A 15,310-nucleotide genomic window follows, 5' to 3' on the forward strand; every position below is an offset into this window, starting at 1 on the left:
TATGGAGGTTTCTAAAAAATAAAAATAGAACTACTATATGATTGAGCAATTCCATTTCTGGGTATATATCCAAAGGAAATGAAATCAGGATCTTTAAGAGATATCTGCACTCCTATGTTCACTGCGGCATTATTCACAATAGCCAGGACATGGGAACAACCTAAATACCCATCAGTGAATAAATGGATAAAGAAAATGTGCTACATACATACAATGAAATATTATTCAGCCTTTCAAAAGGAAATTCTGGTATTTGTGACAACATGGGTGGACCTGGAGGACATTATGTTAAGTGAAATAAACCAGACACAGGAACACAAATTTTGCATGTTTTCACTCACATGTGGAATCTAACATAGTCAAACTGATAGAAGTAGAGAGTAAAGTGGTTGTTGCCGGGGCTGGCTGGGAGGAGGGAAAAATGGAGAGGTGATGGGTAAAAGGTACAAAGTTTCAGTTATTCAAGATAAATAATAACTGGATTTCTATTTCACAGCACACTGACTATAGCTAATACCCTATTGTATACTGAAAATTGCTGAGAGTAGATTTTATGTTGTTTTCTTACCAAAAATAAAACCAATAATAATAATAAAGGGGATGGGAGGAAACATTGGGAGATAATATGTTTATGGCCTCGATAATGGTTTCAAGGGGTATATTTTTCCCCAAATTCAATGAGATGTATACATTACATACGTGCAGCTTTTGTAAGTCAATCATACCTCCTTAAAGTGGTTTTTTAAAAAAACTAAATTAAGGTCAGGAGATTGAGACCATCCTGGCCAACATAGTGAAACCCCATCTCTACTAAAAATACAAAAATTAGCTGGGCATGGTGGCACATGCCTGTAATCTCAGCTACTCCAGAGGCTGAGGCAGGAGAATTGGTTGAACGAGGGAGTCAGAGGTTGCAGTGAGCCGAGATTGAGCCACGGCACTCCAGCCTGGTGATATAGCGAGATAAGTCTCAAAACAAAAACAGAAACAACAACAAAAAACCCTAAATTAATTAAAATTAAGCAATTAAAAAATTCAGTTTCTTAGTCACATGAAACACTTTTCATATGCTCAACAGCCACGTGCAGCTAATGGCTACCATATTGGAAAGCACAAACATAGACTATTCCCATCACTGTGGAAAGTTCTATTTAACAGCCCTGTTTCAGAGCATGTGTTCCAGGCTTCAAAGTGAATGAAAACAAGATTTAGATTATTTTAAAAGAAGTAATATTTCTTCAGCTGTAGGCACTTTCATATAGGGTATCTTAGTTATTTTCATTAACAATAGTTTGAAGATAATATCTTCATCTGTAAAACACTGAGGCACAAGCAATTTGCATTCAAATGGCTAATCTTGGCATAACCTGTATTTTAAACCTAGGCCTTGACCATGCTTAGTGAGTCCAGTTAAATACTGTAAGCTGCCTTTCCTGATTTCAATGCTTCAGGCTCACACACCTCTGGAGAATATAATTTTAAAGCTTTCCACTATCAAAAGTTCCATATTCATATGTTATACCTAGAGTAACCTTTTTTTTGACTAATTTTGTCATCTGTTTATACCTACAGTAATAGAACATCTTGCCTATAGGTTTGCCTAAAGAGAGCAATGCTCAACAACTTTAAAGCTTATTTCTGTGAAGCAGAGTTAGCTTCAGGAAATGTATTTCTCATATCCTGCCTGATTGCTTTAGCCTCTGGACCAAGGCATTGTTCAGAATTGGAAGTGATACTACTCAGAATATTTTAGAATAAAAAAACTGATGCATAAGAAAGCCCCTACTATAGTCATCAAGTGACAGAAAGATAGCTTTAAAATATTGCCTATGCTTGGAATTCTCTTAAAAGCGAGACTTTCAACAGGACTAAGAATAATTTCAACCCATTTTTGTTTCTAAAACATCTCTTGATGAATTAGAGTTTGAACTAAAAATTATAATATATAAATAAGAGCCAGATGAGGGTTTAAATCTACTCATTGCTCAGCCTACACATAGCTGAGGTCTGAATTTGCTCAGAGAAAGGGCTGACGTTTTCTAATTTTTGTAACGATGCCATTGACTTATCAAGCCACATTCTCAAGGGTCCTCTTTCACCCAGAAGTCCACACACGGGGGAAAGTTTTTCTAATTTGCTTGAAGGTATTGTGCATTTAAATGCAGTTAAACATTTTTGAATGATACTTTATCACAATTACTAACTTAGGGAACATAAAGTAGGAGAGATTGAAACACATCATGGGATTTAAGTGACCCATTATGCACTATTAAAGAAAGAACAATGCTTCCAATGCTGATGCCTAGAACTGATACAAAGGAAAACAAACACTAGAGAAACGAACTCTGGATAAAGATGAGTTTGTTTATTCAATAATTTATTTGGAAGGAAGGTGTGATTGGCAGAGCCCTTTAGAGGTTATCTGGGTAGAAGGTGGGATTGGGAGAAAGCAAGACCACGCAGGTTCTAGGCACCTAAATTTTATATCTCAGTTAATTCATTTATATATGGGGCTTCTAACACTTAAAGAAACTTCTATGGCTAAGTTACATTTATTATAGTTATATAATTACAATTATATAGTTATATAGTTATATTTGAAAACAACTATCTTAGAAACTTGATTATAGCTATATTCATTGAGTATTTGCTACATGACAGGTAGTCACAGGTATTACCAATTTGATCTTCACAACAGCCTCATGTAGTCTTATCATTCTCTATCTGTACATGAAACAGGCTTAGAAAAGTTAAGTAACTTGCTTAATATTACCTAGTCAATGACAAGGCTGACATTTTAATGACATCTGACTTTTTTCAAAAGAGTTACTACTAAGAAATTCCATATAGTAGTTTAGCTTGATTGTAATAAAAATATACTGAATTAAGAATCTATTTTTATAAAAATAATAAAATTCTTATTGAAAAACACAATTACAAGAAATAATTTGATATCAACATAATCTTAATTTGACTATAAGAGCTTTTATACAGCTTCATGTGGAGATTATTGATCCACATTTGTCTAGCTGTGCTTTTTTTTTTTTTTTTTTTTTTTTGACCAAGTCTCCCTCTGTTGCCCAGACCCGGGTGCAGTAGCATGATCTCAGCTCACTGCAACCTCCACCTCCCGGGTTCAAGTTATTCTCCTGCCTCAGCCTCCCGAGTAGCTGGGGTTACAGGCACACACCATTGCACCCAGCTAATTTTTGTATTTTTAGTAGAGACAGGATTTTACCATGTTGGCCATGGTTGGCCAAGCTGGTCTTGGACTCCTGACCTCAGGTGATCTGCCCACCTTGGCCTTCCAAAGTGCTGGCATTACAGGCATGAGCCACTATGCCCAGTCTCCAGCTGTGCCTTCTGCCACATCACATGCAAACGTGACCCTCTGATCCCGTTGAAAAACTCAATAATCTTGAAACAAGCATTTCATTTCACAAGGGTGCATTTTTGTAGTATGTTTCCTACAATAATCTCTCTATTGCCTCTCATCTAGAGAACTTTCTTAACTTCGCTGGCATCTCTATCAAGTCTATTTAGTTTCCTCCTCTTATGTCTCTGTAGCATTTTGAATGAAAATTTTAATTATTTAGCTATATAGATACAAATATAAAAATAAGTCACAATTATTGCTTTCTATGTCTGTTAGGGCAAGGATTATATATGATTCACCATATATAGCCCAACATGTATTGGACCTGCAGTAAAAGCTGCTTCAGTAAATGAATAAATGAATGAATAGCAACTACTGAAAATTTCCACAACTTGAACGGGTAAGGAATTAAATGTGGTTTAAAAACCGTCTCCCCACATTGCCGATTCTTCTGTTTCCAGATCCAAGAGGACACTTTACCAACAAGTAACACCCCAGGAGATGACTGAAGGCCAGTCCTACTTGTCTCTCTTTGGTCCATTCTTCAGCAGGTTCATCCCTTCATTCTTCAGGCCTTAGCATCAGGAAGGTTTTGGCCTTTGAAGCTTGGAATGGCTTTCTATTGTTGATTGACGTTTACCCCTGCACTGTTCCAATTGGAATATTAGCACAAAGGAAGCACTGGAAGTTGCTAGAGAGATTCTGTACTTCTTTCCTTACCCAATATTATTCATTCCCTTACATTATTTATATTTGCATGATTTTTGTGTCTGTCTTACTATATAATAAGCTTCTTTGGTGATGGGTACAATATTATGACTTAGTCCTTATTTTCTAACATCACCATTCCTTACCAGCACCTTCATGCAGGACTCAGCAAGATGTTTTGTTCACAGTGCATCCCTGAGGCTATTAACTAAATGACTATCTTTGGTAAATATCCTTACAATATGCAACAGTGCTTACCAGTGCATTGCATTCCCTGTGGTACATCAGGCAGGACTGTGTAAGCAATAATTTTCAGTCTCTATTGTTAGAAGGTTTTCTTCAAGTTAGTAAGGAGGTTTTTTTGTTTAGTTTTGTTTCACCAGGTACTTGATTGCATAATGTGCTTTTCACATGGATGACCTCACTTGAGATAAGTGGTCATGGTCATTTGCTTGCACATGGGGTGTCATACTCAGTCATCTGATGCTGTTATTTCTAACCCCAGTTTTTTGGATGAGGAGATCTAGGATATACTGAAAAGTTCAGTCAGTTATCTATGAGACAATGTGGCCAGATAATTTCAACCAATAGTACTGAATAGTGACTACTTGATTCAATTTGGTCTTTCTTTTTTCTTTTACAGAATTTTGAATACAAGTAACAGACACAGAGAAAAATGGTACAAAGGGTAAAAAGCAGTCTTAGTAACACTGGAGATGTGGAGAGAAAATTAGAAGAAAGAAGCAGAAATAAGGAGGCCCTGAGTTACAAGTAAGGAGAACCTCTGGAATGAAAGTAATGAAAACCAGCATTTGAATGGGCAAGATGAAAAACAGAGTGACTCTTAGTCCTTAGCGCGATGATTGGGTTTTGGACAGTAATGACAGACATTCCAGTTCTCCATGAGGTTTGCCCAGATGTTTCCATTATACTCTTTTCTCCTATTTTTGTAGTTCATGAATTTGTTTCTCACTAGATTACCTAAATGCCTTAGACTTTTTCAGGTTTCTTTGTGAAATGTTATTCTATCAATGAGCTTTCAGTTCAACAACAACAACAACAAAATTAAAGTTAATAATTATTCGGTTAATTAAGAGCTCGCCTTCTAGTTGAAGACTTTGCATATGAGCTGAATTTGAATTTAAACAATTCAGTATGTTTTGTTAGTGTTTATGAATCAAGTAACTAACACTGAAGATGTGGGTAGAGATCCTCAATTCTATGTCTCATCTCCTTATATCCTATGTGTTGCCATTTCTCTTAAGGTCAAATAATACAATTTATAGTTAGGGACCAAAGAATGTCCAAGGGGATTAAAGTCAATTAATATATTCATTGTAAAAAGTGTTAACAGAGTTGGGAAGGTTCAGTATTCAATCTCAAAAAGCGAAATGTATTATGTGACTTCGGTGTGATAAAGGAGGCATGAAATATTTTTTTCAGTCCCAACAAAGAAATAGATATATTCTTAGACATATGTATAATTTGCTCTTACTTACTCAGCTTATAGCAAAACTTCTTGACAAAATGGTAATCAAGTGTCAAAACAGTCCATTTAAGGTGTTATGCAGAGTCCATGCCTTATGATTTTTTTAAGTGGGAATTACAACCATATGTCTTTGATGGTTTGAATATGTAACTATTTAAGGCAGTGGACTGGATAAAATTACTTTTTTGGAGATCTTCAAAGCTATAATTCTGTGATCATTTATACATTTTGTATAGCAGATATTATAATGTGAATATATGCAGCTTGAACAATGAAAACATTTTATCAATTGCCCTGTAGATTTGTGTTTTAATAGCTTTGTAACATGTAGGAAGCGCTTTAGAGTATTAGCAAAAAAAGATACAGTATCATTAGAAAGTATAGTAATCATAGATGTGATTAAGGAAGCCCTGTGTCATGGTTGACAATAATCATCTGAATAAATTACTATTGCTATAAATTATCCGTTCTGTGCAATTATCCTGCTGGTTTCATTGAATCTGCAGATAGTTCAAATAATCTGCAACAACAAGCAGGACAAAGGTCACTTGAATGAAGGGCACTACAAGTACAGAAACTTCATAGAGAAAGATATAGTTGCCCTGGCTAAGGCATCATAGTATTTCCCCCACAGAAAATCTGTTCTCCCAAACCACTTGGATGTCAACACACTTTGAAAAAGCCATTAGCAATGTAAATGCTTTATTACCTCTGAGTTTTGTGAAACAAAACAAAACTCATAAAAGGCTTTTTATTTCCTTCCTCAGTTTTCCAAAGGGGCACATACACAAATAGTTGAGATGGTCTGAAGACATTTGAACCAGTAACTTGAGGTCCCTTGGGAATGTGCACTGACTCTGATTTACTTTCCTTTCAAATGAGAAGCAGGGGAAGATCTATTCCCATGAACGAGTTGTTAGTGACCACACCTGTTGCCTCAGCCTCATGGTTCATGTGATAATTCACTCACTCACTCACTCACTCACTCACTCACTCACTCATTCATTCATTCAATGGATCCAGGTCGAGTGTATAATATATGTCGGCCATAGTACCAGATACTGGACAACTCAGAACCCGAGGGACCTTTGAAAAGAGCAAAGGTGATCTTCTGTAGAGAATCGTCAGGAATTATCCTTGTAAATAATTGTTCATAAATCATCACTAAGAGCAATTGTTTAAAAAGCCAAACTTCAAGTGGTGAAGAACTTAGAGCCTGAAAGGAATATTTCAAAGGAATATTTGAAGAAGTTCATGAAGTACCTAGACCAACAGAATATGTTTATCGAGCAGAAGACAAATGATATTCTGAGAAAACTGTCTGGGACTCCATGGGCAGAAAACAGAAGGCCAACATAATTTCGACTGAAATAGAAATGTCCTCTTTTCTAGAGTCTCATAGCATACTAAGCAAGTATAAATTTTAAGGACATTTTCTGAGTGTTTTTTTTTCCTTTTGTTCCCCTGTGATGTTATCCCATGGGAGAAATATACATTATTAACAGTACATTTTTGCCACCAGATTCATCTTACGGATCACTGGTGCCCACACCACTAAAAGCCACTTCTTCTATACTTGTACTCAGTTAATAGTTCCCTAGTTTGTAGTTATAGTTCTGTGCCACAGGCACTAACCACCATCTCTGAATCAGGAGCTGACAGATATGGGAAAGGTATGAACAAAACGTAAAACCTCATCTAGAAGAAAAACAGCTTCCCAGAGTCATTATAACAAAGCAATAGTCCTCACCAACAATAAATGTCATTTATTTAAAACAAAATTCTATACAAAGCTTTTGTTTGACAGTTTTCATAGATTATTTCACTGAATGCTTTTCCTCAGCCCACAAGGTAGAAAGTATTTCGCTTCTTTGATAGATGAGCAAACAAGCTTAAATTGAGTAGTTTGTTTTAAACTAACCACACAGCTAGTAAGTGGGTTTAAATGGAGATTTGTCTTACCCCTCAAACTTGAATTCTTACTGACTTATATGATGGTAAACATCTGCTGGTGGCTGAGTACTGAGCCAGGAGCACTGGAGTTATAGGTCAGAGGACAGAGAATACAAAATGGCAGCCAGGAGAGGCTCTAGATTCCTCTGGAACTAACTCAAGTCCTGTCCACAGCACTTACCAGCTGTGTCACCCTAAATAAACCTTCTGAACAATGGTGTTTTCTTGTTTAAATGGAGCCCACAGCTGTGTATATCTCCCAGGGTCCTTGTAAATTTTAAATGAGGTGATGCATATTGCGTTAAGTTTCCTGTTGGTGCTTTAACAAATTACCACAAGCTTAATGGTTTAAAACAACACAAATTGATTATCTCACAGTTCTGTAGTTCAGAACTCCAAAACGGACCTTGCTGGCTAAAATCAAGATTTCAGCAGAACTGCATTTCTTCTGGAGGCTTCAGGGAAGAATCTGTTTCCTCACTTTTCCAGCTTATGGACAATTTCAACATTCCCTCCATCTTCAAAGCCAGCAATGGCCTGTTGAGTCTCTCTCACATCTTACTGCTTTGACATTGACTCTTCTTTTGCCTTCTGCTTTTGCTTTTAAGCACCTTCGAGATTACATTGGGTCCACCCAGATATTCCATAAACATCTTCCTGTTTTAAAGTCAGCCAGTTCCCCTTTAATGCAACCTAATTCCCCTTTCCCATGCAACGAAACATACTCAGATTCTAGCCATTCAAATGTGGACATCCTTTGTCTTTTTGCCCGGGGGTAGAGGCATTATTCTGCTTAGCAAAAATATAAAGTATCTTGTGCTTTTAGAGAACTCAATATATAATTTCTGATGTGATTATTTGTATTATTTTAATATGCAGATAATATAACATGAATCCATTATCCTTATGAATGCTCAAACAGCTCAAATACACACATATAGTTATGTATATAGTTATTTGTATAACTATATACATGTAAATATATATAGTTATAGCTCCTAATTCCTGAATTCTACTCCCTCCAAAGGTAACACTATTAAGAGTTTAGCATGCATCCTAATAGAGTTTTCATGATTTATTCCAAACATATAAGTATTCATATATATATGAACTTATATATTCATATATATTCATATATACATTCATATATATTCATATATGTATTCATATATAAATATATATTCACATATATACATATATGAATATATATACATATATATTCATATATATTCATATATATATTCATATATATACATATATATTCATATACATACATATATATTCATATATATTCATATATATTCATATATATTCACATATACATATATTCATATATATTCATATATACATATATATTCATATATATATTCATATATGCATATATATTCATATATATATTCATATATATATTCATATATACATATATATACATATATAGTCATATATACATATATATTCATATATATTCATATATACATATATATTCATATATACATATATTCATATATATACATATATATTCATATATACATATATTCATATATATTCATATATATTCATATATATTCATATACACATATATTCATATATATTCATATACACATATATTCATATATATTCATATATACATATATTCATATATATTCATATATACATATATTCATATATATTCATATATACATATATTCATATATACATATATTCATATATACATATATTCATATATATTCATATATATACATATATTCATATATATTCATATATATATTCATATATATACATATATTCATATATATATTCATATACATATTCATATATATACATATATTCATATATATATTCATATATATATTCATATATATACATATATTCATATATATTCATATATATATTCATATATATATTCATATATTCATATATATATTCATATATATTCATATATATACATATATATTCATATATATATTCATATATATATTCATATATACATTCATATATACATATATATTCATATATATTCATATATATACATATATATTCATATATACATATATATTCATATATACATATATTCATATATATACATATATATTCATATATACATATATTCATATATATACATATATATTCATATATACATATATTCATATATATACATATATATTCATATATACATATATTCATATATATACATATATTCATATATATTCATATATATTCATATATATATTCATATATATTCATATATATACATATATATTCATATATTCATATATATACATATATATTCATATATATTCATATATATACATATATATTCATATATATTCACATATATACATATATAGGTACACATATATATAAAACCTGAAATGGCATTATATGAGATTGGTGCAAAAGTAATTGCGTTTTTTTGCTGTTACTTTTCATGCAAAAACCACTATTACTTTTGCACCAACCTAATATCATTTGTATTATTTCGTAACTTACACTTATCAAACAATATTCCCCCTCAGTAAGTGTATCTCTACCTTATTCTTTATTCTGTGGTGTCTTATAGTGGAAATATGCTATAATTTATTAAACCATTACCTTCATGGTTTATTTTAAGGTTATATCATTTTCGGAATTATAAACAATGCTACAATGAGTATCTTTGGGTACCTTTGCAAATGTAATCACTAGAAGAGATCTCTTGAGTAGAATGGATGTGCTAGCTTAAAAATATTATGTAAGCTCTTTGAAACACACACACACACACACACATTTCCATTGAACATATAAATGCAATCAAATCGTACACCCCTCATCCTCTCTCCTCTGCTCATATCCACACTCTTAACTACCACATTACATCTCCATGCTAGTAACATGTTCCATCTCCAGTCTGTTGCTAAGCTTGGGTATATAGAGTATAATATAATTCACTGTTACTTTGACTCATGATTCCTTGCTCATCAGCTGTATTAAACCACTTTCCATATGTTTATTGGCCAGATTTGCTTTTTGGTAAATTATTCATACTGCTTACCTATCATTCTTTGAACTGGTTGTCTTTTCATTATCAATGTGTAAGTGCTTTTTATTAAAGACACTAAGCCTGTGTCATCTGTGCTACTTAAACACTTTCTCAGTCTATTAATCTTCTACTGACCTAGTTTTTGATGTATCTTGCGTTTATTTTCTACTTTATGTTGTCCACCCTATCGTTCCTTTCTTACTGAGCTACTAGGTTTCTGGTCTTCAACAAGGAGGTCTCTTATGCAATTAGATTGGCAATATAGCTTTCCAATTGCTCATGATATTTTAGCTTGTTTATAATATCATAATCCTTTCTGGAACTTATTTTTACATGTGATGTAAAATAAAAATCCAAATACATTTTCTATGCAACGTACAAGTACCATTTATTAAATAATACACCATTAGGCCTTTAAATTTAAACTATCACCATTACTATATATTACATTTTAAAATATACTAAGATCTACTTTTGAATTTTGTTCTGTTCTACTAGTATACTTCTCTATACCACTATGAATACTATAATTCTATTTTAATGGATTTATAGTATGTTCTGATATCTGATAAAATGACTTGCCTTTTTTTCCCTTTTTTTGACAGTTTCCTTAGTTAATCTTAGACATTCATCCTTTTAAAAATATTATTTTTATTCAAAACAAACATAATATAGTAACAAAATAAAAAAAAATATACCAACATCTCATTGGGAGCACAAATGAAATTGCATTCAATTAATATATTTGTTTTAAGAAAGATACTTATTTTCCCTCTTCCTCAGCCACACAACCCTCAAATTTGAGCTGGGCAAGTGGCTACTTGGAATAAAGTCTGTATTAATAGCCTTCTTTGCAGATGAGTGAGCTCTGTGCTTAATTTCTGGTAATGTTCTCTTTACTCTCTGCAAGCGTCTGGCCTAGATAGGATAAAATGGGTAGTGAGAAAAAGTAGCTATGACTATTAACTTAGACCTTGTGACTGGCTCGGGAAATGAGGACCTTTACAGCTATGGCTTATGTTCATTAATTATTTATTTCTTCCCTTTACTCCTACTAATTTATTTAAAATACAGTAGTAGGCTTAGTTCAAATCTATATCACTCTGCTGTTGAGACCTTATATAAAAGACATTTGTCACCTGGAAAAGGGAGAAAGACACTAACGGGTACACATCATTGTCTGTGTAAATAAGTTCTGTCTCTTCGTATTCCATTCCATGTTTTTCCTTCCCAACAATTGCCCTGAGAAGCTCTCTCACCTGCAAAGAAGGCTATTAATACAGACTTTATTCCAATTAGCTATGTGCCCAGCTCAAATTTGAGGGTTGTTTGGCAAAGAAAGGAGGAAAATAAATATCTTTCCTAAAATAAATATATTAATTGAATGCAATTTCATTCATGCTTCCAATGATATATATCAATGAACATCTCTCATCTCTATTTTCTTGTTTGGCTCACTCTGTGTAGACGAATCTCCCTCTATAGCCCAGGCTGGAGCGCAGAAGTGCGATCTCGGCTCACTGCAACCTCTGTCGCTTGGGTTCAAGTGATTCTCCTGACTCAGCCTCCCGAGTAGCTGCGATTACAGGCGGGCACCACCATGCCCGACTAATTTTTTGTATTTTTAGTAGAGACGGGGTTTCACCATGCTGGCCAAGCTGGAAAATTTTTTTTTTCTAATAAATGAAAGGCAGAGTATTTATCTGAAAAAAGTGGGAAAGCAACAGTATCATGGGATTGTTATAAAGATTAAAAGACAGAGTGTTACTGAAATACTTAGAAGAGCTGTTATTCTATTGCTGTCCTTTCCCCTTGTATTTGGATAGATTACCGTATTTGTTTCTTCTATGTAACTCTGTCAGTGGGGTTCTCCTTCTCTTAGAGGCCTGGAGAAACTTGTCTTAAATGCTTTCCCAGTTAATGAACTGGGAGAGGCAGATTTTATGTCTAAATTACAAGGGCGAGACTTAAAAGTACGAATTGGGGCTAACGTCAGTGCTCAGGTGCAGGGATCCTCGGTTTTGTTCATCACACAGCTCCCGGCACTTTAATAAATGAGGCTCAAAGAAACGACGGGCTTAGGTCATGCAGTAGTCAAATCCAGAACTCATGTTTGATTCCAAAGCCCACACGTTTTCCTAGTTTAGAAACACTAAACATTTAATTCACCGCACCGGGGGCCAGACAGGTAATGGAAAACGCCTTAAGCATGTTAGGAAGGGAAGACTGTGGTAAAAAGGCGGCGAAGAAATGTTTATCTACAGTCGCAGCGGCTATTCAGATCTATTTCACTGCCTTGCAGAAAAGGCCGACTGTCGTCTCTTTATCCCATGGCCGATTTCTTGTGAAATCTCCTAACTTTTAAATACTTCCAATCAAAAGACTGCGGTTCAAATGCAGCTCACCGGGAGCGTGTTTGCAAACTCTGGAGTAAACAAGAGTGGGAAGCTGATGAGGTGAGTACCTCAGTTCGATAGTGATAGCCAAGAAACGGGGAGTTTTGTACCTAAGGCGAAAATGAAATTCTACGCCGGAGGGTCCCGGAAAGAGGACTGAATTAAATGCAGATTAGAGTCAGGGCAAGGCAAGGTGGCGGGAGAACTAGGCTGCTATCCCAGGTGACTGGCCTATCCAGCCAGCGCGGCCGGAGGTACAGACCATGTACAGACCACGGCGAGGGGTGTTAGGGGCTTCTCGGGATAAAGGCAGCGAGTGGCTGCCCATTCCCTACCTGACTCTTTCAGACGTAAGCCTTCTGTGGAGCAGACCCTAATTCTCTCCCCGATTCCTTAGGTCACTCGGCGATTTACTTCCTTCGCCGGCTCCTCACAGTCCTCCACAGCCCTACGACTTCCGCTTGCCTCGTCGTCTGGGAAACCGCCGACTTCCGGCCGTGCAGTGGTGGGCTGAGCCAAAATGGCTGAGGAGAAAGTCGCTACGGTGAGCGTCGAGATTTTGTTGCCCGGCCGCAGGGCATTGCAGGCTGGCGAGTGGCTTCTGTCCCATGCAGCGGTTCCTCGAGAGAGGCGGAGCTGGGTGCCGAGCGGCTCAGGGTGGGCGGGGCGACACGGTCCCCTTTCTACTGTCCCGGCACCTGGTCGCATGGGGCAAGTCTGGATAAAGGAGAGACTTATTTCTTATAAAGCGTTGCAGCCTGCCTGGTGGCTATTCTTTTTCTTTTTTCCTTTTGACACAGGGTCTCACTTTATTGTGCAGGCTGGAGTGCAGATGTACCATCATGGCTCACTGCAGCCTCAATCTCCCAGGTCCAGGAAATCCTCCCACTTCAGCCTCCTGAGTAGCTAGGACAACAGGAATGCACCACCATGCTTGGTTAAAGTTTTAAATTTGTGTAGAGATGGAGTCTCACTATGTTGCCCAGGCTGGTCTTGACCTCCTGGGCTCAAGCAATCCTCCTTTATCAGCCTCTCAAAAGGCTGGGCTGGAATTACAAGAAGATACATTCCTTCTTGTATCAGTGGGGAAAGAGTATTAAGAGCAAAATTTCCAGATAATAATTTCATTTTAGGTAATAGGAAAAAAGTAATGATGAATGTAGAGATATTTTTATTTGTAGGTAAGATCTTGAAGAGCTGAGAGAGTTTTTTATAGAGAAGCTGTAGCATATAGACTGTGAAGTAGAAGAAATTTTACATAGGGCAATATCACAAAGTTAATTATTTTTTCATAATTTAGTTTTGTTTTCTTAAATAAATTACAATATGGGTATATCTCATACTTTAACAGTCTTTCATATATACAAAGTATAAGATTTGTAGTTTTCTTGGTAAATATATAAGTGATTGAATGAAGTGATTGTATGGACTATTAAGAGAGGATTCATTCCTACCTTAGTAATAATTTCTACATAAGATACAGAAGTAAACACTTTTTATTTATTTTATTGATTCATATTCTGAAAAAGTTTCCTGTAGAAAGAGTTAAAGTGAATCTACTATATCAACTTTCAAATTTATAAGATATTTTGCATTTTCTAAATTCCTTGGAGATACTTAAAAAGATAACTTTTTCAAAATCAACCTATTCATTTATAAATTGATAAAAACCTAGTCTTATTTGGGTGGTTTTTTGCCAGGATATTCATAGCCCAAATAATATTTTAGTGAAAAAAATTCAAATTTATTAATGCTGAATTAATAGTGTAGACACTATCAGGAGATTAGAGGAAGGGAGAAGACATCTGCATTTATGTTGCTCAGATTTTTTTGATGATGGTTTTATCTTAAGTTGGCTGCAACCCTCTGCTGAAGTACACAGCTCCTGCCAAATAATAGCTTTTTCTGCACAGCTACTCTCTGAGTTCTAGTATCTACTCCATATCTTTTGCCCCTTCAGTCCTAGAAGTGTTAATGGCTCTTGCCATTGCTGATCCTGGAATACTACCCTATCCTTTGTTTATTTCTTTAATGTTCATGCATTTTTAAAAATTTTTTTAATTTTTAATTTTTTTATTTTTGAGACAGAGTCTCTCTCTGTCCCCCAGGCTGGAGTGCAGTGGTGCGATCTCAGCTCACTGCAAGTTCCGCCTCCCGGGTTCACGCCATTCTCCTGCCTCAGCCTCCTGAGTAGCTGGGACTACAGGCACCCGCCACCACAACTGGCTAATTTTTTGCGTTTTTCTTTTTTTAGTAGAGACGGGGTTTCACTGTGTTAGCCAGGATGGTCTCGATCTCCTGACCTCGTTATCCGCCTGCCCCAGCCTCCCAAAGTGCTGGGATTACAGGCGTGAGCCACCGTGCCTGGC

At 35.2% G+C, this 15,310-nt stretch overlaps 1 long non-coding RNA gene across 3 annotated transcripts in view; it reads left to right on the forward strand.

The window, feature by feature from the left end:
- Positions 1 to 13,422: 13,422 nt before the first annotated feature.
- Positions 13,423 to 15,310, forward strand: part of LOC129491498 (uncharacterized) — a 70,366-nt gene continuing 68,478 nt past the window's right edge. For all 3 annotated transcript variants that reach the window (XR_010114139.1, XR_010114140.1, XR_008660565.2), the window contains exon 1: positions 13,423 to 13,485. This is a non-coding gene — a long non-coding RNA (uncharacterized lncRNA). The remainder of the gene's footprint in view (positions 13,486 to 15,310) is intronic.

The sequence above is a fragment of the Symphalangus syndactylus genome, chromosome 10, assembly GCF_028878055.3.
Source record: "Symphalangus syndactylus isolate Jambi chromosome 10, NHGRI_mSymSyn1-v2.1_pri, whole genome shotgun sequence".
Taxonomy (NCBI): Eukaryota; Metazoa; Chordata; class Mammalia; order Primates; family Hylobatidae; genus Symphalangus; species Symphalangus syndactylus.